The following is a 23,242-nucleotide window of genomic DNA, read 5'->3' as shown; positions in this document are numbered from 1 at the left end:
TTTGATAATGTAGTGTAATTTGTGTAGTAAATCCATACTGAAGCTGGCTCAAAGTTGTTCTCTTTAACTTATAGTAAACACCTTTGTGCATGCACTTACTTGAAATAAAGCAAGGATAAGAATGGCCACGCAAAATTTGCTTCTGCTTAATTATGAATACTTTTTTTAGGAAAAAAACCCACACACCCTGTCTGACTCAGGATTACCAGATTTGCACTTCAGCTCCTAGACTTATTTTTCCCAAAAGACTTGTTTTTCCTTTTTCCTTTTTTCATGCTTGGCTGGAGTAGGTGATTCACGATTTCCCCAGATGTCTCTTGTCCTAGTACACAGAACAACATCTTCATAAGAAGTTGCTTGACTGGAAATCCAAAGCTCAAACTAAAAGCACTTAGATTAATAAAAATAAAAGTTACCTACAAAATGGCTCTGGAGATAATTATGTTTATATGCAACTTCAGAGGATTTTTGCTAACTAACATTTATATAATTACCTGGTTCCCAAAGGATTTGCATAATTTAAATACAGGGTGTCTGAAAGATAGTGAGTGCTGGAAGGCAGATACCCGGTAATTGAATCCCATATGCCCCTGGGCATAAACATAATTGTATTATAAAGTTCCTCTGCCAAAAATGAAAACAATTCAAGCACAATACATATTTTACTGCTTACAGTTAAGAAGGGTAGTTTCATTGCTCATGCATACCCACACCAATAAACACAGAACAACTCAATGAAACCCTGCCTGGAAATACAGCAATGAGATACTGCAATGTCATGTGTGTACCAGAAACATTACATAGTCAGAACCAAAGCTTTGCCAAGTCATTGGCAAGAAAGCTCTCATCTGATCAGTGTTCTTTAACCATTTTGTAAAATGGTTAAACCAACATTTTTAACCTTGAGGACAGCCATGAATTAAGTTCTTTAGGAAGCTGAGCAAGGGCAACAGCTCTCTCAGAGTGCTGGGGTTTCTCCTCTCTTCTGCATCTCAGTGGCCTATGAGAGGCTGAAGTAAACCAAAATCTGTTTGTGCTGCTCATGTTTGAGGTAAGTCAGAACAACTCCAAAATGAGACTCAAATACACAACTTCATCACAGAAAGGACTCAGACACTGGTAAGACAGGGCCAAGACAAACACAGTCACCATCTAAAGAATAAAAAGTATAAAGAACAATCTATGGTAAAGCAGCACAGAAGTAGGAATCACAGCAATGTCCAGGATTCCTATTGAGCCCTTTAGCCCAGGGAAGTCTCTTAGGCCAATGTTTTTCAGAGTAGCCTCAGATTTTGTCCAGTATGAAATGTTTTCAGTTTCTTAAATGCCAAGCACTGCAGTTGATGCTCAGAGAGGCCCCTCATGATCCCTTGGGAAATGCCTGCCCCCTAATACAAGACACTTTTGAAAATGCTGGACAGTACTTCTCTCTATGTCAGTCTCCATCTGCAAGCTGAGCATGAAAATACCCTCCCATCATGAAGGAGTAGCATACAGCTTCCTTGCTGTTTGCAAAGCTCGTTTGAAAGGCGGAAATAACCAACACTATAAAAAAAAAAAATCAATATTACTATCCAGCTGCCTCATATCAATACAGCCCACTTTCACCACTCTAGGGAGGTCCTCTTCCTAAAAAAAGGGCTCAAACTCATGAATGATCCCCCCACAAAAAAAAAAACAAAAAAACAAAAAAAAACCACAAAAAACACACTAAAGAGAGGAATGGAATATGCAGATCTGGTTGAGAGAGAACAACAAACAATTACAAGGCAATCCAAGTTCCTGCTACTGCTAATACCAAGGAAGTAGCTGCCTCATAAATATGTGGTGGCAAGCATACTGCTGCTGAATCAAAAAGGCTTGGAGAAGTTCTTTTGTACTACATTTCCTGTCAGATCAACTGAACCAGTTACCTACAGAGCATTACCTCTGTGTCTTCTGACATGCAATAACTCTGCAAGTCTGCTGTCATGCATATCAACAGACTTCACATTAAAGCATCCCTTTATTTTTCTGCAGTCAACCTTTACCACTAACAAGATTTTTTTTAACCACTGCTTCCTCTTTCTACCTTTACTTCACAGGACAGCAAGCCCAGGCAGCACAGATCATCTGATACGATGCTTTCAGCGTCAGTCTTACTGTCCCATTACGTGGCAGAGTGTAATGTGCACATGCTGGGCCTGTCAACCTGACAGCAACTCCACTACAGAGCTGATGTGTCCTTCCCGCCTTGCCTTCCCTTTCTCCATGCTTTGCTCAAAACGGGTCTTCTGCTCCTGCTGCCAAATAACCTTTCTCAGCCCCCAGGGGCTCCAAGGAGTTCATTCGCAGCTCAGCAGCCCACATTACTACTTCAGTATGAAAAACTACAGCTTGTGTATGGTGTAAATTGTTACTATCGCTCCCTTCCTCTCATAAAGCAGGCACTGCCAATACCAGACTGCTGTACTTCATGCATAATTCATCGGGTTCCTTAATGTACAAAGCTCTACTCTGCAGCACTTTTTTCTGTATTTAAGTTATCTGGGGGAAAAATGTGTCTGCCCAGCCCCTGCTTGAAATGCTAAGAGGACACCTGAATTTTGAAGTGTCACAGGTCACAGGGATATAATACTGAGCTCTGCTATAGGAAATGCAGCTGTGGGTGTACTGCCAGGCACTTAACTGGGTTAAAAAATAATCCTTCATAGAAATCTTAAGCCTGAAAGCCTTTACTGACAAGATACACAGGGCAAAGGAGGGAGCAAAGCGCTCCTAGCAGCATTCTCTGTGTTTTCCCAAAGGCTCCAATGGAACAACATTTTCTGCTCACATAAAGACCACCTTGAACTTTAACTATTTTTAGCCTCTGGTATAGCCTCAGATTGCTTTAGGACACTTGCTAACCACCTGTGCACCCAACTGAGTTTCTGGCTGCTTCATTCTAGTTGTCTGCTCCACCCCAGCCAAACAGCACACAATCTTCACATCTACCCTCACGTGCACAGTCTTCCCATTCCCTTGAACTGCAAGAGTCTGGAGCTTCCTCACGTTCTCCATCCAACATCTCTTCCACATCTATTTTTCAAATACATTCCCTCCAAAAGCCCTAAATATTCTGTCTCTCAGTTGCTGCAGACAATTTTTGAGGTTGTGAGGTGATGAGGGACAGTTTTGATAAGTCCTCTCTAACCCCTATCCCACACGTTTAAATTTCCATAACTCCAGTATCAGCATATAATAAACTATTTAGTATTCTATTATTCACCATAAGAAATACTGCATGTGTCTTACGAGCACTGCAGTTGCAGCTGCTGGCAGAAAGCCAATCCTGGCTGGGATCTGCGGTCTCTGGTACACAGCCAGAGTTGCTGCTAATACCAGTCTCTTTCAGTCTCTAACACGTAGAAATGCCAGTCCCACTGAGCAACATTAGACTCACATTCACCCATTGACACTGCCTCCTCATGCCACCCTGTTGCAGGGGCAGGGCCAGCAGTCAGTCAAAGACAAGCTACAGATCCATTAGCAATTGAGAAAGTAAAGGTCTAAATGGCATAAAGGACCCTGTAACACACCAGGGCTTCCATTCTTCCCCAACTCAACCAGTAATGACTAGAAACTGATGCACTTTCAGCTGCACAAACCTCCAAACTACTCTTGTGCTGTTTCTTGACATGCCATGGTTCAACCTCCCAATCCCCCTTCCTTTGTAATTGTAAAGCTGGGTCACTTTGGCTCACACCTAATATTGATGGGTTTGTTGGTGCCAGCTGAGGGCAAGAAGCAAGGTCCTTACAAAGCTAAGCCAGTTTCTCAGTTTCTACCTACTGTTATACAGCCCTTGTCACATTTTCCCTACAGCAAATAACTGTAGGAAATGTTCACATAACAGAGTGGAAAAAAAACCAACACAAACATGAAAAAGTAACATGACATCTATTTCTATAGTAATGAAACTATTACTAACTCCTAAGAACAAAACAAACCAAGCAAGACACAAACACAAGGAACCATTTTCTGGTAAAGCCTCCAGCTTGCTGAAATGGCAGAGATGGGTGGCTATTTCCCTTTAGAAGGGTAAAAATAATGCTTACAGCAGGTTGTAAAATTATTCACTGGTCTGTGAGGTTTTGCTCTTGTCCTGATACTTCTAGTCCAGGCCATGGTTACAATTTAGTTTTATGTCCAGAAGCATGCTGAATGCAAGAACTTACTGTCTTGTCCCCCCACACTTCCACCAACCCAACAAATTCAAGAGGGCAGACACGAACCTAACAAAGAGCCAAGCTCTCTTCCCCTTAAAGTATCAAGAGAGGGACTCCAGCTGCTCTAACAACCAGTGATGGGACACAGCTGTGGGACTGTGCTACTTCTGAGAGAAAAGTTTTTTGCTGCTTATCTTTGCTTAAACTATAAACCATACTGGTACCAAGATGGAACCTCAACTGAACACTCAGCAAGAGATTTCAAAAACATTAGTGTGGTGTAAGTCACCACAAGACAGGTGATACAAAGTGCTCATTGTGCCCATTATTACAGCATACCCCCTTCAACACCCTGTACGCAGTTACACGGTGCAATTCAGCAAAGCTAATTTTCAGTAAGTCAGTACAGGCACAGAAAGCCTGCTAAACACTGCTACAGCATCTCAATCAGGTTAACACAGTTTATCAGGAAAATAAAGTTACCCACAGGAACTATTTTACTACCACAACTATACTATGCAATGTTTCCCAGTCCTGGAGAATTCTAAGCATTATACTTGGCAGACATGACCTGGCTACAGCAGGGTCTCTTCATTTTTCAAACAACAAAATCCCATACCATCTAAACAAGCACTAGACATTCTCCTTTTCTGTGGCTTATTTGCCTCCAGGGCTGCTTCTTGCCCTTCTGCAGGGAATAGGAAGCCCAGCCCCTCCTCTGCCCTTCTGCCCAGCAACCACGTATTAACCACCAACAGTCCTACCCATTCATCTTGAATCCTTCTACCTGGTTTTACTCTTCCCCTTCTTACATTTTTCCTTGCACGGTTCCTCTCAGTTTGTAGCTCCAAAGCCTGTACCTCCAGCTTTCTCCTGGCACTCACCTCTTCCTCCTCTGCAGTTTGCAGCCCCTAGTTCTCAACATGTAACTGGTTCCAGCTAGGCCCCTTCTTGACCTTTTTTGGTACACCATACTATCCACTCAATAAGCCAGCAGAGGAAACAACATGGATTTGGTTCATCTTATTACAAATACAGGAAAAGGAACCTTCAGAGACTTGGACCATACTTTCACAGTCATGACACCTCACCGTCCTAAAGCCCACATGAAATAGTGAGGCAGCCTGGTTTAAGCTGACAAAGAGGGGTCTAGAGCATAAGTCTTATGGGGAGCAGCTGAAACAAAAAAAGCCAAGAAAAGAAGGCTCACGGGAGACCTTATTATTCTTAACAACTATGTGAAAGGAGGCTGTAGCAAGGTGGGTGTCTGTCGCTTTTCTCCCCCTCAAAAGAAAAAAATTGATGGGCCATGAGGAAGTAGCCTCAAGTAGCACCAGGGGAGGTTTAGACTAGATATTAGAAAAATTTCATCACCAAAAGGTTTGTCAAGCACTGGAACAGGCTGCCCAGGGAAGTGGTGGAGTCACCATCCCTGGGGGTATTTGAAAAATATGTAGATGTGGCACTTAGGGCCATGGGTTAGTGGTAGACTTGGTAGCGTTGGGTTTACGGTTGGACTCGATGATCTAAAAGGTTTTTCCCAACCTTTCTATTACTCTATGAAAGTCGTATATCCTTGCATGAAATGCAAGAATATTGAAGAGGCTGGCCTTACCACAAAGAGCAGTGCCAGGCTCGGAAATGAGCAAACAGGAAGAATTTGACTCTTTGGACCCATGAAGCTTTGCTCAGTTAGTGACCATGCAGAAAAGCTGGTTTCTTTTGCTGCCAGCCATTCTGCACCTGAAGGATGGGATGCCACCTAGAAAGATCTGCAAGAAAGAACGTATAAAGCTTTACAGGCAGACTAAGCCTGTGACTGGGTACAGGCTGAGCATATGGTCCCCGTAAACATATGTAAGAACCAGCTACCGCCTAGAGGGAGGAAGGTGATTTAAACTGGAATAAGAAACCTGCAATGCCACTGAGTGATTTTGTACCCTGTGGAGGCAGGGTTCATTTTAGGCAATTATCTCATATGCTCCCTACCAACTGCTCTCCCCAGTGATGATGGGCTGCAGTCCATACTAATAAAGACAAGGAAAGTGATCTGGACACTGGAATGATTCCAGGAATAAATTCCCACCTCCCCAAAAGCTGGAACAATCTAGCAAAGAAGGGCATCATGCAGCACATATGGCACACCAGGAGGGGAGAGCTGGAGCCAATCTATTTCATCACTTACGGAGGAAAAAGGAAGAGGAGAAAGAAAAAGGAATAAACAGTTTTTTAGAAAGACGCAAGACATTTCACATTGTTTTGGATGACCTATTGGGTAGTGCGGGCATAGCACAAGCAGTGTCTTTGCATCCCCTCTTTCCCCTAAAAAACAGTCAGTTTTGGACAGTACGAAAAGTTACCTGTTCATCAGATATGTGTTGGATTATTAAGAGGGGTTATGTTTCTGTTACTAATGGATACTAAGTTTTACTCATTGCCTCTGTTTAAATCAGAATTCACAAGATCAGATAAAGTTCTAGATCTCTATAGCTCTTTTTTGCTTTAAGAACCAGGCTTTAAGTTACACCAACATGAACCACATGAGCATTTAGCTCTGCCTGAGCATATACACGCAACTGAAAAATAAAAGGAGATGATACATTAGAAACTAGCAGATGTGTGACAGAAGATGTATTAATATGCTTTACAGCAAATTGGCTAATCTTTTCCATCATGTCTGATCTCTGTAATGCCAAGAGAGCAGCAAAAGTGTGCAGAGATCATACCAGGCTTAGACACAAGAGGAAATCAATATCCACGCTCTGCCCTGGCCAGCCACAAGGAGCGATGTGGCAGTCAGCAGGTGAGCATTTGCAGGGCTCTGGAATCAGTACTCATCTTGGACCAAACCTTACTTTCACCATCAACAATCATGGGACATCTTGCTCAGATTCTCTTTCCTCAGCCATTCTGTGCCCTTACGTGGCAACTCTTCAGACTTCAGGGATCACGCCTAGCTCTATGAGGTTGGTAGTAAGTCCTAAGGGAGAATAGTTTGTTCATTTATTTTTTTTATTGCCAAGTGACATTAAATACGCTGGACCTGTGCAGGTTTCTGCTAAGATGCCTCTGTAAAATTGAAATTCATTTGTCTCTTAAATGGCTGGAAATGTTCATGAAGCGTTAAATCATTCCCTTTCCTCACTCACCCCACAAACTTCATCTATTATGTAAACATACAGATATTAAAATTATCCGTAACTTTTAAAGTGAGTGGTATCTGCCTTTGAGACACTGGCCAGGTAAATTATAGCCTGAGACTAAGGAAAAGATTTGGGAACCATTGGAAGATATATGGTGCTTTGAACATCAAAAGCAGAATAAATTAAAGCCAAGGTAATTTTGAAAGTTGGATACTCTCCAATTCCCCTTCAAGAAAGTCGAACGGAACAAGGGCACTGGAACTGAGTATCCCAGTGGGAAATGAAAGCAGAAGAGGCTTGGACACAGAATCTGCCTTTAGTTTATTATTTTTTCGGTACTTAAATTGTCAATCTAACTTGGCTTTTTGCCTCCTCAAATTAAAACAGCACAACTTTACAACCTCGGTGCTTTGCCTCTGTTCTGAGGGGAAGACAGGAGGAAGCAGAGACAGGACACCTGACCCAAACTAACCAAAGGGGTATTCCATACCACAGCCTCTCATGCCCAGTATATAAACCGGGGGCAGTTACCCAGAAGGGTTAGATCACAGCTCGGGTCAGGCTGCATATCGGTCAGTGGGTGGTGAGCGGTTGTATTCTCTTCCCTTGTTATTTCCCTTATCATTATCATTATTGGTGGTAGCAGCAGTGATTTGTGTTATACCTTAGTTACTGGACTGTTCTTATCTCAACCTGTGGGAGTTGCATTAGTTTGATTCTCCACCCCCTCCCTCTGGGAGAGCGGGAGGAAGGGGTTGGAGTGAGCAAGTGGCTGTGTGGTTCTGGGTTGCCAGCTGGGCTTAAACCATGACACCCTGTCTCTAGGGATCTCTTGAAAACATTTACACCTTTCCAGGATCTAACAGAACAGAGAAACCTGAGGCCTGACATTTTTTAAGGTGACAAGGATAAGAGAAAAGGAAAACATAATGCTTTGGTAATTCTGATCTCACATTTTCTTAAACTCTCTCTTCATGCTTCCAAAGAAATGCAGAAACTAATTGAAAGGATTTAACAGGTAATGTATTTGCAGTTATAGATACATCCATATGCAAACTTGTGTATACCTGGTGCTATGTGTAGGGTGCCGATTTGCCACGGAGCAAATGAGATGCCATTTAAATCTCATGCCCAGCAGTAGCCCTCCTGCAATGCCCACTTCAGGAGATGGCTGAGCAGCATCACTTCCAGTGGCAGAGGCATGGCTTAACTGGTCCTTGAGCACTGAACACAATTTTGAGTTTCTCTATATCCTCAGATGATCTTGATACTCAACACTGCAAACTCCTAATAGCCTTGCTGAGTTTTGTGGTTTGAGTTGCAGTCCACATGCTCAGGGGAACTACTAAGCATAAGGTCAAAGCTGTTTCACATTTTGCAGCATAAGGACCTTTATCCCTTTCCACCTTTCCCTTTAGTACTTCCATGTGGCAGAAAGCAGGGATGGAGGTAAGGATTAACTTTTACTTAACATGAAAAAAGATTCAAGCCTTTTCTCTGTAGACAGTTCTGCAAAAAATACCAAAAGGTTTTTAAACAAAAAAGCCAGGCTTTGCTAAAGTAGAAAACAGAATTGTTAGCATTTAAACTAAAGAAAAAAAAAAGAAAGAAAGATGGTCTAATGCAGAAAGAAGAGAAATAAAAATACTCCCTTCATCCATGGTCTCCTTGCAAGAAGGTTCTTGTTCCCAAGCTTTATTCCAAGCATCAGTCTCTGCAGCAAAATGCCCAGTTTTAAAAAAGCCCTTAAAGGATATGGTCCTTAAAAAAGTTTCCTCTGTCTCCAGAGTGGCCGCTCCCAGCTCCATGCAGTGACTCTCCTACCTCCCATACTCAATACCTCTGAAAGTCCCTTCCCTTGCTCCTTCTCAGCTTGTGTTCAGGGAAGGTGTGATTTCCCTCCCACAGCCAAGCGGTTCCCCTGACTCAACCATCCCATTTACAGGAACATGAGTAAAACAGCCGAGACTGCACAGGTCAAACTCACAGTCTGCCACAAAGTATAATCTCTGGGTTTTATGCTGGGAAATTAATGGAAAGTCTTGACTGCTTCTTTCAAACAACTGTCAAAATCTGCTGTGCAGCAGACAGCATCCGGGGTGGGGTTTTGTTTTTGCAAGTAGAAATACAGTGAAAATCCAAAAAAATGTGGCCCATGGTATCTGAATATGTTATCATCTGACGTCTTCATTTTTAATGATGTGGTATAGCCTATGACAACTTTATTCGCCAGTGAGCACTGCTTGGGCCTCATCATCATGACCTTCTCCACTGGTCTGGTAGCTCTGCAATTTACATCACTAACATTGTACTGAAGGCAACCAACACAGAAACATGTAACTAATATCTGCAGAGCATGTATGAATACAACAAAATTGAAGCCACAGTACCAAAAGACCAACGCAATGACAGACTGCACTTCTGAGGCCCCCAGCTGTAATACCAGGCCTGTTTAGTATGAGCATGCTTCTTCCAGGCTTGAAAAGTCTCACAACTTCTGTGGCTCTGATACCTGGTGCCTAGAAAATGGGAACCCTGCTGTGCCCTACTACCAAATATCCTGCACCAGTGTTGCCGATGGGCTCTGCTGACTAGCTGTCTCTAGTACATGGAGGCCATCGCACAGAGTGTGACAGTCACAGCCAGCAGCCAGATGCAATTCCATGGGACTCAAAACACAACTTCACATTGAAAGCTTCCTCTTCCCATAAGGCTGAGGAGGGGACGAGTAAACTGCCTTTGTTGCGTGTCTCAGCAAGCAAGAAGCCTTATGTGGGGCAATGAAAAAGCTGAGAAGCCTTTTCCATGAAAATGATGACACTGCTGTAATGGTACTGGTTTTGAAAGGTACAAGGCATTTAAGCAGGGGCAAGGGTCTGAACAGAAGCAATAAGAGAAACAGGTGAGAATGCTTAAATCACAGCAGTATCTTAATTCTGACTTAGCAGGGAGGGAAAAGGATGACTGTCAAGCACAGTGCTAGGTTCCGTAGCACAAGGAAGCCCTATTTCCTGACCAGGTGAGAAAATCTGTTGACTAGGTATGACATTTTCTCAGTGGTAGACCAGTATGTAATACTCTTGAGTGGGTTAGCATATATAATCCAAAGCCACTTTTCTCCCCATCTGCAAATTCAGTGGAGCTTGTAAAGGATTCCATATAAGCAATTTTAAATATTCATGCAGTGTTCACCAACCATGTAAACCTACAAGGTCCCAGTAAACCTACAAGGACAACCTTAGGCTTTCTAAGCAATTCCTCTTTAAAAATAGTACTCTTGTATGCAAACGTTTGCCTGTGGCTCACTGACAGCATATGCTGCTGCTTGCAACATTAAACATTATTCAAAGGAATAATGTTCATGCTATTAACACAACAGCAAACATACTGTGAAACGCCTTACCCCTTCTCCTAGAGGCAAGTGGAATACAGAGCTCTGTTACCCCTTTTCCTGAAGTATCTTGCCAAACTGCATCATTCTAACAACATGTGCCCCTTTTGCTCATCCCATCCAAAGAATACCCTGCAAAGACTTTCCCTGACTCCTAACAAGACTTATTTCTCAAGTCTTCATATTTTACTGACAGCTGGAGATGCCAACATTGTCCTGCATCTCAACCATCTTGCTCCAGAGGGAAAAGTATAAACAGAATTACACATTCTCAGCCTGACAGTGACAGATATCAGTGTACTGCACGAGGTAAATTATAGCAACTTGAACTAGACAAGGGCTGTATCTCAAAATATGAAGAAAGGCAGCCACACCTTTAGGTTGTTTTGTTTGGGTTTTTTTCAAAACCTATTTTCCTTACATCACAGTGTGAACATACAAAAAAGAAACAGAAAATTACTTTAAATGAGAGCAACAGAGAGCAACAACAGAGCATCAACTTGAAACTGTAATTTGGATCTTCTGCTTTGCATAGGAGCTGTTACTAAATAGTAGCTATCGAAAAACTATTTCAGCCCAAAGAGTTCACAAGCTTATCTTTTTGGTGGTTTTAATTTTAACCTTATTTTGACATGTCTTTACTGTTTTATTGCTCATTTCTTTTCCATCAGGTCTGGTCACTCTCTGTGGCCCGATATGAAGCCCACTTAAGTCTGTCTGATGATATTAGAAGACTATTACTCAGTGATATGCAGGGGTAGAAAACAGCCCACGTAATGTAATACATGGAAACATTTTACTGAACTGTCTTTCCACAAAATGAAAACCAAAAAATCTAGCAGCCTGTTTCATATATTTTACCCTCTTCAACAATGTAAGAATTAATTCTTCTCAATTTCTATTTTTAGTATCAGGTAACTACCATATTATTTATAAAGATTACCTAACAAAACCACTAACTTATCAGAACAATAAGCATTCAGAAAAAGAAACATTTAAAATTGAGAGAAACAGCTACCAGCAAGAAGACTTCAGAGAGGGCTAACTACCTCTTTTTGCTCTCAGCCTCATTTTTTTCTGCCCTTCTCAGTCTTGCATAATAAGATTTTAAAGTGCATTTGGTATTAACTGCTCTTTGAGGTCCCATCTGCAGAGGAAAATCTGCTCTTGAGACAGACATTAACTGTGTTTAATTCATTGTTGGGGAAAAGGACCCGCATGTTTTCTGAGTCTTTTAAAGTATGTGGATAATGACTCCTATTTCGAACAGCCTAAGTTAAAAACAGTAACAGTGCAGTTTTCTCTGCATCTATGAAAATAATTCTCCTGTAGAAGCATAGAAAATAATACCCTTCCTCTCCTCACTAGCCCCATACCGAGAGAAGAATAGAGAAAACGAGTAATGATAGTCGTTTTAAAAGATGAACGTTTATGCATTCAATCAGAATTAATAACTAGGTTCCATATAAACAGGAACAATAATGACAAGGGTCGTTTTGTCTAAATATTCTGTTTCTAATAGAAACATGCTTGATTTAATAAGTGCTGCTTCAAAACAAGGGCCTGCCAAAGGTCAGCCAAGCACACTCCCAAGCAAACTCTAAATGGTCTGGATAAATGAGATTAGTTTACTCTTAGAGCAAGCAAAAGAAACAAGGTATCAGCACTGTCCAACTTTATTCAATCTTCCATCAAGTACAAAGAACTTCAGCCCATGCACAGGACATTTTTGAGCACTTCAAGATGGTTTGCAATTCTTTGACAAGCTATTAATTCAGAGTTTTCAGTTTGGTTATAATAACAGTACTTACAATGACCAGAAATTTCACTTAATTTAATTTGCTAACAACGTTACCCCTTTCAGTGTGACATACTGGGCCTAGTACTCATCTCTAGTGCGTTACTGAACTTGGGGTGGCAAAAAAGCAAAGAGAGTAATTAAAGTTTATGCAAAATACTGTAATGGAGGAAAGAAAAAACCCACATGCTTCACTTTTATATTCCTTCCACAAAACAGAATTTGAAATTTGCTTGGCTGCTTTGTTTTACACTCTCATTGCTGATGACTCTCAGCTTGCACAGATCTAGCAATAATGCTAATGAATTAGCAATTATGTCTATACCAAAGTGGAGCTGAGAGGTGGGGGGTAGAGACATAAAATATAGTTGTTCTGGGGTATTTTCAATAATACAGTATTACAGCAGCTAGGAAAAGCTCTGTAAAATGTAACTGACCATCACTGCTGACTTACCAAGGGAAGATTTGCAGAGACAAATCTCAATTCTGCTTTTGCAAACTCCAGCCACTGCCAATCCAGGTCTCTAGGATCTGTGATGAGTTGTTTGTGCTTATGGCTACATGAAAGGATCCCAGGCTATGGCACACAAACAGGAATCAGGATGACCATCTTTTTTTCTTGGGAAAATTGGGTATTGCCGGAACAACCACCCATCTGCCTCTGCATATAGCCTGATATGGACTCAAAAGCTATTTGCAGCTACTACTGCTGCCACTGCCACATGGTACCCCATAATCTCTGCTTTTGGTATCTCAGCAAGCTCAGTATGCAAAAACCCCAGGTTATATTGTTAGTACAGTGGTATGCAGTAAGAGGACATCAAAGATTATGGAAGAATATTTCAGCAACAGCTTCTGACCCCTCAAAGGCAGAATTAGGTATGAGGAGAAGTTTGGTTATGCTGACCAGTAACACAGTAGAATTGAGACAGCTACTGCATGCTGAAGTAGATGACCAGGCAAAAACCAGCCTTGTGATACAGAAGAACGGGTGTACTGTGATGGGGTACAAACATGCTCTGAATAGCAAAAGTCTCAGAATTTTTAGATAAAGCAGCTAATTCTCCTGGTGCTCTGTAAGGAGTCTTCGTTCCTTCTCCAGCATCAGAAGTCGATAGCTGTGTAAAACAGGTATTGTCTTCTGGAAGCTGATCTATGCAGACTCTCACTCATCTGTAACTAAACAGTTTAGCAGTAGCAAGCCAATGACTATACTTTGCAGTGATGGATGTACAAGACAACTGAGTTTTCATCTAACAGTACTAAGCAGAGCTAACCCTATGCCGTATCTTATTTAAGAGAGCAGGGGTATTATATTCTCCTAGTCTGCCAACAAGAACCTTGCACCAAAATGAATAGTAAAGACTGCACTCTTCACAACACAAACCAAATCTTTTGTCATCCTTGGCCCCAGAAGCTGCAATTCCCATCTCATAACACAGTCAAAATCAAGAATGTGTATTCTTGGTATCTGAAAAACTACGCTATCCTATAACAGACATTCCACAGCTGAAGGAAAAACAAAGCAATAATAATAACACCACCCCCCATCCCTGTGCTCTTTCCCATTAGGACTGCTGTGAAAAGGTCTCCAAGAGCATATACTTACCATACAACTGAAGTATAATGTCAGGTAATGACCTCTCCAGTTGTTATTTATATGTAAAGTTGCCCCTGTAAAACAATACATTAGTTCTGCTCTTTTTTCATCATTCAATAACTAATGCAAAGATGACAGCATCAGGATACCTGAAAAGAACAGGACTGAAGGAAACCAAGTTCACTTCAAGACTTGGTGTCTCAGCCACAGCAGTGAACCAGGACTGAATTATGACACTGGGTTCAAATTCTTTCAAATGAAATGGCTCTGCCGCAAGTACTTGGTCAGATGATTTCAGACTCTGAGATGGTGTTGATACATAAGAACACAACAGTCAGGTAATTTTGGGAAAAGGGGAGGTATTATAGGACAAACCAGCAAGAAAAATAATACAGACCCCAGGGGCTGAAAGTAGTTTTCAGAGAACACCTGCTTATAATGAAGTCATATTCATGTCTTTTGGAAACATATCATTCAACTTGGAAACTTCTTCTCTAAGCAATGCCTGTTACCACTGATAAACGGGAATGTATTCACTATCCTTTAAATAAAAAAGGCATTTTGTTTTACCTTTCTTGATTGCTTTTCGTCTGCTGTCATTACAATGAGAAAGCACAACAGCTTGCCTATTGTAAAGCCACTCACAGTCTGCATCTTTTCAAGGGAAGAGAGAACCCATATAAAAAATACAGTGAATACACAGTAAGCTTTATCTCAGGCTCATATAGAGATACTAGGCACATACTGCTATGTGCTAACCCTAAAGAGAAGGTAGCACACTAAATAGAAGAATTGCTTATTATAAAATCTGCTTTTTTTTTTGTTTTTATCCCTGGTAAAGAAATACTGCACTGTCTCAAAACACAGCTCTTGTAAACTGAACCTGCCACCACAGAGTGCCCCATTTAAAAAGATTTTCCCCAACAAGCTTTTCTGATGGGTGTCCTTGAATTTTGCAGAGGCAAACTACTGCAGCACTAAAATGATCACTTGGCAGCTTGTTGTTGTTTGCCAGTCTCTGAGCCAGCTCCTGTTTTATTTTCTTCTCTCTCTTACAATGATCTCATACAGTGTGACTATCTCAGAGACTGTAGTATGGAACTGCAGTTCCAAGGGTTTTTTTTCCCCAGGGTAAAGAAAGGTCTCTGCTTGAGATGAATAATCCATCTAACTTAACTCCACTGCAGTTCAGGTGTGAAAGCAAGTGCACCTCCATATCAGAGGGTTGAGAATATCTTTGTTGCAGACTAGAGCAAATTCCAGGATTCCAATGTTCCAGAATCTGATGCTGTCACCTCTCTAACTTGCACTGCATGAGCTCTGATGCTTTAAAGTGAGAAGGGCAAATCATTTGTCTTCTTAAAATGAAGCAACCACAAAAGCTTTTGCTTCATTTTCTTTACAGCAGGTGTGGTTGTTTCCACACTTACTTCTTACAGGTATTTATCATTATTATTATTCTTTCCCCTTTAAAGATACTTACCTGCTCCTGACCTCACAGCAGCCTTCCAGTATCTGAAGGGGGCCTATAGGGGTGCTGGGGATGGACTATTTATTAGGGACTGTAGTGACAGGACAAGGGGTAATGGGTTAAAACTTAAACAGGGGAAGTTTAGATTAGATATAATGAAGAAATTCTTTACTTTACAGTGAGGTGAGGCACTGGAATGGGTTGCCCAGGGACGTTGTGAATGCTCCATCCCTGGGAGCGTTCAAGGCCAGGTTGGACAGAGCCTTGGGTGGCATGGTTTAGTGTGAGGTGTCCGTGCCCATGGCACTGGGGTTGGAACTTGATGATCTCAAGGTCCTTTCCAACCCTAACTATCCTATGATTCTATGATTTATCTGTTCACTGATTTTACACTGAGCTTTAAAAAATTATCTCTCCTTGACTCCCTGCAATTCAACTTTAAGCAATAACCAACTAAGCCAAAATATTGCTGAAAAATCAGTCTATCAGATATCATAAATTGCATCTTTTTTAGTTCAATTCAGTTCAATCTAGTCCAAGTTCTGCCTAGTTCAATCCCCCTACTGGGTAACAGAAAATACAACTTCACTTTTCAGAAACCAGCCAACCACACCTTCAGCATTCAACCTCACCCTTAGCTGGAATATACTAATCCTTACCATTTACTTCTGAGACCTTCAAGGATCTTAGGTGCCAAAGAGAACAGGGCAAAGAGAACCCACACCAGTGCTTCTTTCTGGTTTTCACCAGCAGAAGTGTGTCAGCTCTGTAGGAGAGCCCACTGGGGAACCTTTTAGGATCATCAGACCCTTTTCTTGTGTCGAAGAGGCAATGCAGCTATTAAAATAGAAATGGTGGTTCTGAATATGTGATAGCATATATGGCACAATAGAAAAGTTTTACTGGCACTTGTTAAGGATGACATACATAACTTGGTGAGGATATAAAACTTCAGCCAATAAAACTTGTGCCCATAAACGTTTGCTAATAAAAATCTTCCATGCTATATAATCAAATATTTTTTCTTCCTCTACATTATCTAGAAATACAGTAATATGATGAAAAGGTAGATCCAGACATTAGGCCAGTATGAGATGCTTTACTTCAGTAAATCACAAGATATAAACCTGTCCAAACCTGACTGGCAGTAAGGAAGGAAGGTTTAAACATTATCATGGCCAACAGATCTATGATTATCACTCAGGAGTTGATGCCTGGTATGTAATTAGCTGGCCAATGGCTTACAGGCTTTTTGAAATGTCATAAAAGACCCTAGAGTGGTATGACAACTGCTGATGGAAAAGCACTCTCCATTGCAACATGAAGGCCAGAAGAGCTCTGCTAAGCCCTGAGTCTAATGCCTTCAGAGCTGAAGAACTTGCTTTACATCCTGCTGCCTCCTCTTGGTGCTTTATGGGCACAGCTGGCTAATGACCATGTTGTATTATGTATAAAGCCATTTACTATGATATGCTCATGTTAATATGCTGTAGAGTATTTTTGCTCCATTTAAGGCGCAACTTTGGGAAACATTAATGCCGGATGGTATGAAAACAAGGGCAATCCCAGTCCAGACGGCAAGAAGAAATCCACAAAGTGGCCAAACATTTCCATCTGCTCAGTGAACACAGAGACTTCCATGCCTCTATTTCTGCCTTCTGCTGTGAGCTGCCGTCACAGTGAGCAAGGAATCCTCCTTGTATTCCTAGAAGCCATGTTACTTGAATGCTGCTAGCAATGTTTCCCTTGGGTGGCCTCCATGCTCCTTGTCTCTCAGTTTGTGCATGAAGGTTTTAGGCTGTTTTGGCTAGTCCTAGCCCATTTGCAAGTTCCCCAGAAAAGACACAGAATACAAGCAACCTTCTGATAAACCAAAAGAAACCAACAGTCTGAAGAAATGAGCTAGGTTTTAGGAGTTCAGTGCTGATAATTGAACACTTCTCAAACCATCAACATGTCACACACTTGTTAGAAGTGTAAAATGGTAAAGAAACCTTTGCTTCAGTCTATCCCGCACACCTAAGTCATCTCTGGATACTCCTTGTCCTGAGAGGCCCTTGTCTGGTCAATATAAAAGCAATGATGTTCAGAAAGTAATGTAAGCCTGTTACCTTCTCACTACAACTTGTAATTACAAGCAACTTTTCCCCCCCTTTCTTACTGTTTTTCTACTTTCTCTGATGCATCTCTAGACTATTTGGCTTAAATAGCCCATTAGAAACACCAAAATATTGAAAAGCACCATAAAGCACCTTAGAAAAGCCCCTAGTGACCTTATTACTTAATGTTAAAAAAAATTATGGTTGGCAGTTAAGATGTGTGTGGATACATTACCATCTCCACCAGCATACAGCTGCAGTTGTTGCTTACAACTAACATCTGAGTGGGAGTTTCAGGTTACTACCCTGTTAACAACAAGCAACTGATTGAATGGCGCTTGGTAAAATTTTCCAGCTATTTCCTTACCTTCCTGTTTTCCATCTTTTTCTTGATCAGGACTGTTTTCCAAAATAAGCATAACAACAGTGAGGGAGGAGCTCTGGCTCCCTGGGGTGGTCAATCTGCCACAGCACTGATGCTACAAAGATGATTCAGCTCACTTCACCGTTCTCTACCTCAACAGAGAATGCCCACAGTATCTCTAGACTCCTCTGATGCTTTGCCTCTCTGCTGGTGCTGAGGGAACATAGAATCATAGAACAGATTAGGTTGGTAGGGACTTTAAAGAACATCTAGTTCCCATAGCAGCCCTGTCACCCCTTGCTGTACCCCATGCTTGACACTGCTTGGAGCACTGACAAGGTCACTGATTGAAGCACTGACAAGGTCACTGATAGACTGCAACAATTATTGTCATGTGCTGCATACGAAGGCCATTCAACAACTTGAGCCCTTTCAGAGGGAAGGCACATGTTAAATGTTTCTGCAGAGTCTCTGCTACACCTTCAGATCCCAAGACGTGCACTGCCTTCCAGATAACTGTTCTCTGCTTAGATTAATTTGCTCAATAATTCTTCTGTTGGCTTGGGCTACTGATACATCCACCTTGTCCATGAGAACTTTAAAGATGATTCTCCCCTGCTGTAGTTCTGCAGAAGCAGGAATGCGTTTATGGGCTAGGCTTCCACATACTGCAATGGGAGGTACAGCACATTGTAGCCTGCATCACTTTTTTACAGGTTTGATACAAAGACCATTTTCTCAGGCAGTTGTAGACAGAGAAAGAATGTCTGGTATGTGTTAATCCTTTTAAGGGGAAGACAGACTTAAATGTGTTTGTTTATAACAGTGTTAAAGTTTGCTAACCTATTTTAAAAAGCAGGTAAAAAGAAAAGGCTCTCAAAAATCTAGGTTTTCCTTTGATGGAAAGAGGAGAACAGAATTAAATTAAATTAGATCTGTTTCAATGCAGTGAAAATAACAGTGTGAAGAGTTGGGATATTTTTCTGTCATTAACATCCATAGAAGCAGGCTACAGTTTATGTTACTCTTGCTCTGAGGGTAGGGGAAGCTTGTTATCATTTTGTGTGGTTGTGTGAGCAGTTTCTCTGTGGAGTTCTTTTCAGTCACTGATCCTAGTCTATGTAAGAAACACCATGAGGCTGCACTCACAATCAGGACACAGAGAGCAAAAGAAGTTAATACACAATAGGTAAAACTTGAAGGGTGTACCCAACATTTGGTTTTGACATATGTTTTGCATCTACTCATTATACACACTCCTGACAATAATGGCATTTATGCTTACATATACTTTTAAGCTGTGCCAATTCGTGCCTAAAGAAATGAAGATCAATGCTTCAGTTAAAAGTAAACTCTGTTACCAGTTAAAAGTAAACTCTATTACAAGATTTGTTAAGAGAGTCTAAAGCTGTTGTTCTTTGCAACATTTTATTTATGAAAGTGTTCTGGTGATGCAGATTGATTTTCTTGGCTCCATATATTAGTATCTCACCTGTCTGGAAGTAGAGATTGCTAGTACACTGATGAATGAATTGAAAGTGTCTCTCGTTACACTGCTTTTTCACTAAGCACTTCTCTTTATTCCCTACTGATAATCCCCAAAGGCCCCTTCAATGAATCACAAAGTGCTGACACTGCCCTCACAGGACTCTTTTCTCTCCCTTCCACCAGTTAGTAAGAAATGCCAATTATAAAGTCCATATGCAAACCGGAATTCAGGCTAGGTCCAACTTCTGCAGTACACCAGACTGAAGCAAAAGCTTGTCTAGAAACAATATTGAAGATCTAACACATGCTAAGATAAGTAACTGATAAAATACAAATCTGTTGATTCCAGTATTTTGAGCTTTTGCCTTTACATCAAATTGCAACCATAAAGACGATCACCATAAAATTTATTGGGGCAGTTACCAGCCATTTAGTTTTCTATCTACATATTGTAGATTCAGAATGGTTTTGAAGGCAATGGCTGTTTCTGCCTGAGGGACACCACAAGTACCAGGATTATGGCACACTGTAATGCCCAACAATGATTATTGCACAAGTGAGACAGCTTTTTTACCATGCATGAAATGTTTTATACAGCCACAGTTAGAAAAATTACTTTATATTCTGCTATAAATATGAACAAAATATCACTTGGTGAATCTTCTAAGATGAAGTTGCATGAGCTGAAGCAGCCATTTCAAAAGAACCATCTGTAAGTAGAAGTTGTGACTTATCTGGCTGGTACACGACCACTTGATCTTCCAGTAGGCTATCACAAAAGCAGATTGGAACTAAAGGAAGAACAGGCAGTGTATAAAATACATCAATGTTACGGCAGACATTGTTCTATGAGTCCCCTGATGACAATATCATCTCATATGAGCTGTCATACTATCTTATTGTGCTTAACAGGATACTGCCACTGAAGAGTTTTCCAAAGTAAAAAAGTATTTGTAATTTAGGATGCCCCTTAAGTGTAACTTTGTGTAAATAACAAACTAGGTCAGCTCATCAGAATCAGACTAAATGACATGCTTAATGCAGTGTTTGTCCCATTCTTTTGAAATATTTAACTGAAGGATGATAGAGATTTGCTTTGCTTTGATCTTATTTGGAACATAATGAATGCATAAAGTGTAGACGCAATGAAGGGATGCCAGAGTAAATTAGTACACCTTGAAACATTAAAATATGTGCCCTTAAAATCTGATTTTTACAAGGCAAATAGATCTTGCTCTCTCCCTCTGTACATTTTATTTACATAAGATTTATGCTGGTCAAAACACTGTGCTAACATAAAGTTAGGCAGAGTACAGTGTGCGAGTAGATATATATGTGTGTAGCATAGTTCACTCTAGAATAATTCAGTTGTGTTGAGATTGACTGCAGCAGGCACCCAACTTAACTAATAAGAAGCTTGTTCAGGCACCTACTAGCTATACTACATTGTTTCTATAGTGTAAAAACAGCCTTAGCAAAACAGGCATGTGTTCAATGTTAAGTCTTGAATTAGAGACCTGAGAATGTGACAAGCTAATTTTGTGTGGGTTTTTTCAGTACACCATTTCACCGAGCTCAGCGTGTTTGTGGACACCTATCCCAACGTAGATGAACTGAAATAGCTGAAAGCCATTTAATGTTTAACTTTGCTGTACTGAGAACCAAGAGTGGGAACCAGCAGTTACGGAGTTCAATTGACATCAGTTTCAGCAGGGACTGAAACAAAAGGTTTGAGATAGGAAGTTCAGTTATCGCACACTTACAATAATTCTGATATGGTCCCTACTCCTTTGACACATACTCTATTTCAGCACTGTAGACAGCTCCTCTTCTCCATCAGTGACCCATAAAATTAGGCAAACAGGTCACACATATGGCAATGCTGGAAGAATACCTTTGAAAAGAGATGGATGACTCACAGGGAATGATATCACCATCTATAAATATATTCAAGGCAATAACTTAAATGTATAAATAAAAAATGGTAATTACTCAGTCTCAGAAGTTGGTAGATAAGTTGGCCATGTAAGTTAAGGAAAGGAACAAATGGTAAGTGAACAGCATCTCCACAGAAGTTGGCTAGGAACTATTACTGTAAATATTCAAGAATAGGCAAAATCAGATACTAGTGGCAAAGATGCCTTGAGCAGACATACAAAAACCCTGGAGATAGACAAGATGTTTCTAAGGTGCCTTTTCTGGTGCTACTTTTGCTGTCCATCACATTAGGGTAAGCTAAATGTGGCTGCTTAAATTACAGTTATCTGTAAACAGGTGCCTCATTGACTCAGCACCTGCCTCCTACTTCCTAACAGTGATATTTTTTATGATGTGCTAATGTAAAAGATACTACAAAAAAATTGAGTCAAATACATAGTTGCTAATTATACTGTTAATAACACTGAACCTATCTAATTCAAGCTAATTTTGTTGATATAAATAGTATTATTAATTCTACCAGGCATCAGTGGTGATGCTGAATGACACTGTGTACAGAGATCTCCCTGAACAACTCATTGGGCTCACAGAGAAATATGACCTTATAGCCACACCTAACCTGCCTGAGGCATTAATGGCTCAGATGTCTTCACTGCTGTGAAACAAGTACGTCCATCATATTTGAAAAATCATGGCAGTCAGGTGAAGTTCCCGACTACTGGAAAAAGGGAAATATAACCCCCATTTTCAAGAAGGGGAAAATGGATGACCCGGGGAATTACAGACCAGTCAGTCTCACCTCTGTGCCTGGTAAAATCTTGGAGCAGATTCTCCTGGAAGGCATGCTAACGCACATGAAAAACAACAAGGTCCTTGGTGACAGCCAGCATGGCTTCACTAAGGGGAAATCCTGCCTGACCAATTTGGTGGCCTTCTATGATGGGGCTACAGAACTGATGGACAGTGGTAGAGCAGTTGATGTCATCTACCTGGACTTGTGCAAAGCGTTCCACACTGTCCCACATGACATCCTTGTCTCTAAATTGGAGAGACATCAATTTGATAGGTGGACCACTCAGTGGATAAAGAACTGGCTGGATGGCCGCACGCAAAGAGTTGTGGTCAATGGCTCAATGTCCAGCTGGAGACCAGTAATGAGTGGTGTCCCTCAGGTATCGGTGTTGGGACCGGTCTTGTTCAACATCTTCGTTGCTGACACAGACAGTGGGACTGAGTGTGCTCTCAGGAAGTTTGCTGATGACACCAAGCTGTGTGGTTCGGTTGATACGCTGAAGGGTAGGAGTGCCATCCAGAGGGACCTTGACACGCTTGTGAGGTGGGCTGATGGCAACCTCATGAAGTTTAACCATGACAAGTACAAGGTCCTACACCTGGGTCAGAGCAATCCCAGGCACAGCTACAGGTTGGGCAGAGAAGAGATTCAGAGTAGCCCTGCGGAGAAGGACTTGGGGGTGTTGGTTGATGAGAAAATGAACATAAGCCAGCAATATGCACTTGCAGTCCAGAAAGCCAACTGTATCCTGGGCTGCATCAAAAGGAGCATGACCAGCAGGTCGAAGGAGGTGATCCTGCCCTTCTGCTCTGCTCCCGTGAGACCGCAGTTGGAGTACTGTGTGCAGTTCTGGTGTCCTCAACATAAAAAGGACATGGAACTGTTGGAACAAGTCCAGAGGAGGGCCACGAGAATAATCAGGGGACTGGAGCACCTCCCATATGAAGATCGGCTGAGAAAGTTGGGA

General features: G+C 41.3%; 1 protein-coding gene and 1 long non-coding RNA gene across 8 annotated transcripts in view; both read right to left on the bottom strand.

The window, feature by feature from the left end:
- The window catches only part of TSPAN4 (tetraspanin 4), a 461,954-nt gene that overhangs the window by 103,121 nt on the left and 335,591 nt on the right, over nucleotides 1-23,242 (bottom strand). The gene's annotated exons all lie outside the window — the stretch shown is intronic.
- On the bottom strand, nucleotides 12,339-14,797 carry LOC133226589 (uncharacterized). Its single transcript, XR_009729574.1, has 2 exons — nucleotides 14,693-14,797; nucleotides 12,339-12,480 (listed from the first exon to the last, which is right to left on the bottom strand). It is a non-coding gene; the product is annotated as an uncharacterized LOC133226589 (long non-coding RNA).

This window comes from Neopsephotus bourkii, unplaced genomic scaffold (assembly GCF_033783945.1).
Source record: "Neopsephotus bourkii isolate Nb327-2 ecotype Australia unplaced genomic scaffold, CSIRO-AGI_Nbou_v1 NB_1792, whole genome shotgun sequence".
Classification (NCBI taxonomy): domain Eukaryota; kingdom Metazoa; phylum Chordata; class Aves; order Psittaciformes; family Psittacidae; genus Neopsephotus; species Neopsephotus bourkii.
Note: the sequence above shows the minus strand (reverse complement) of the source record. Positions and strands in the feature narration are given on the sequence as shown.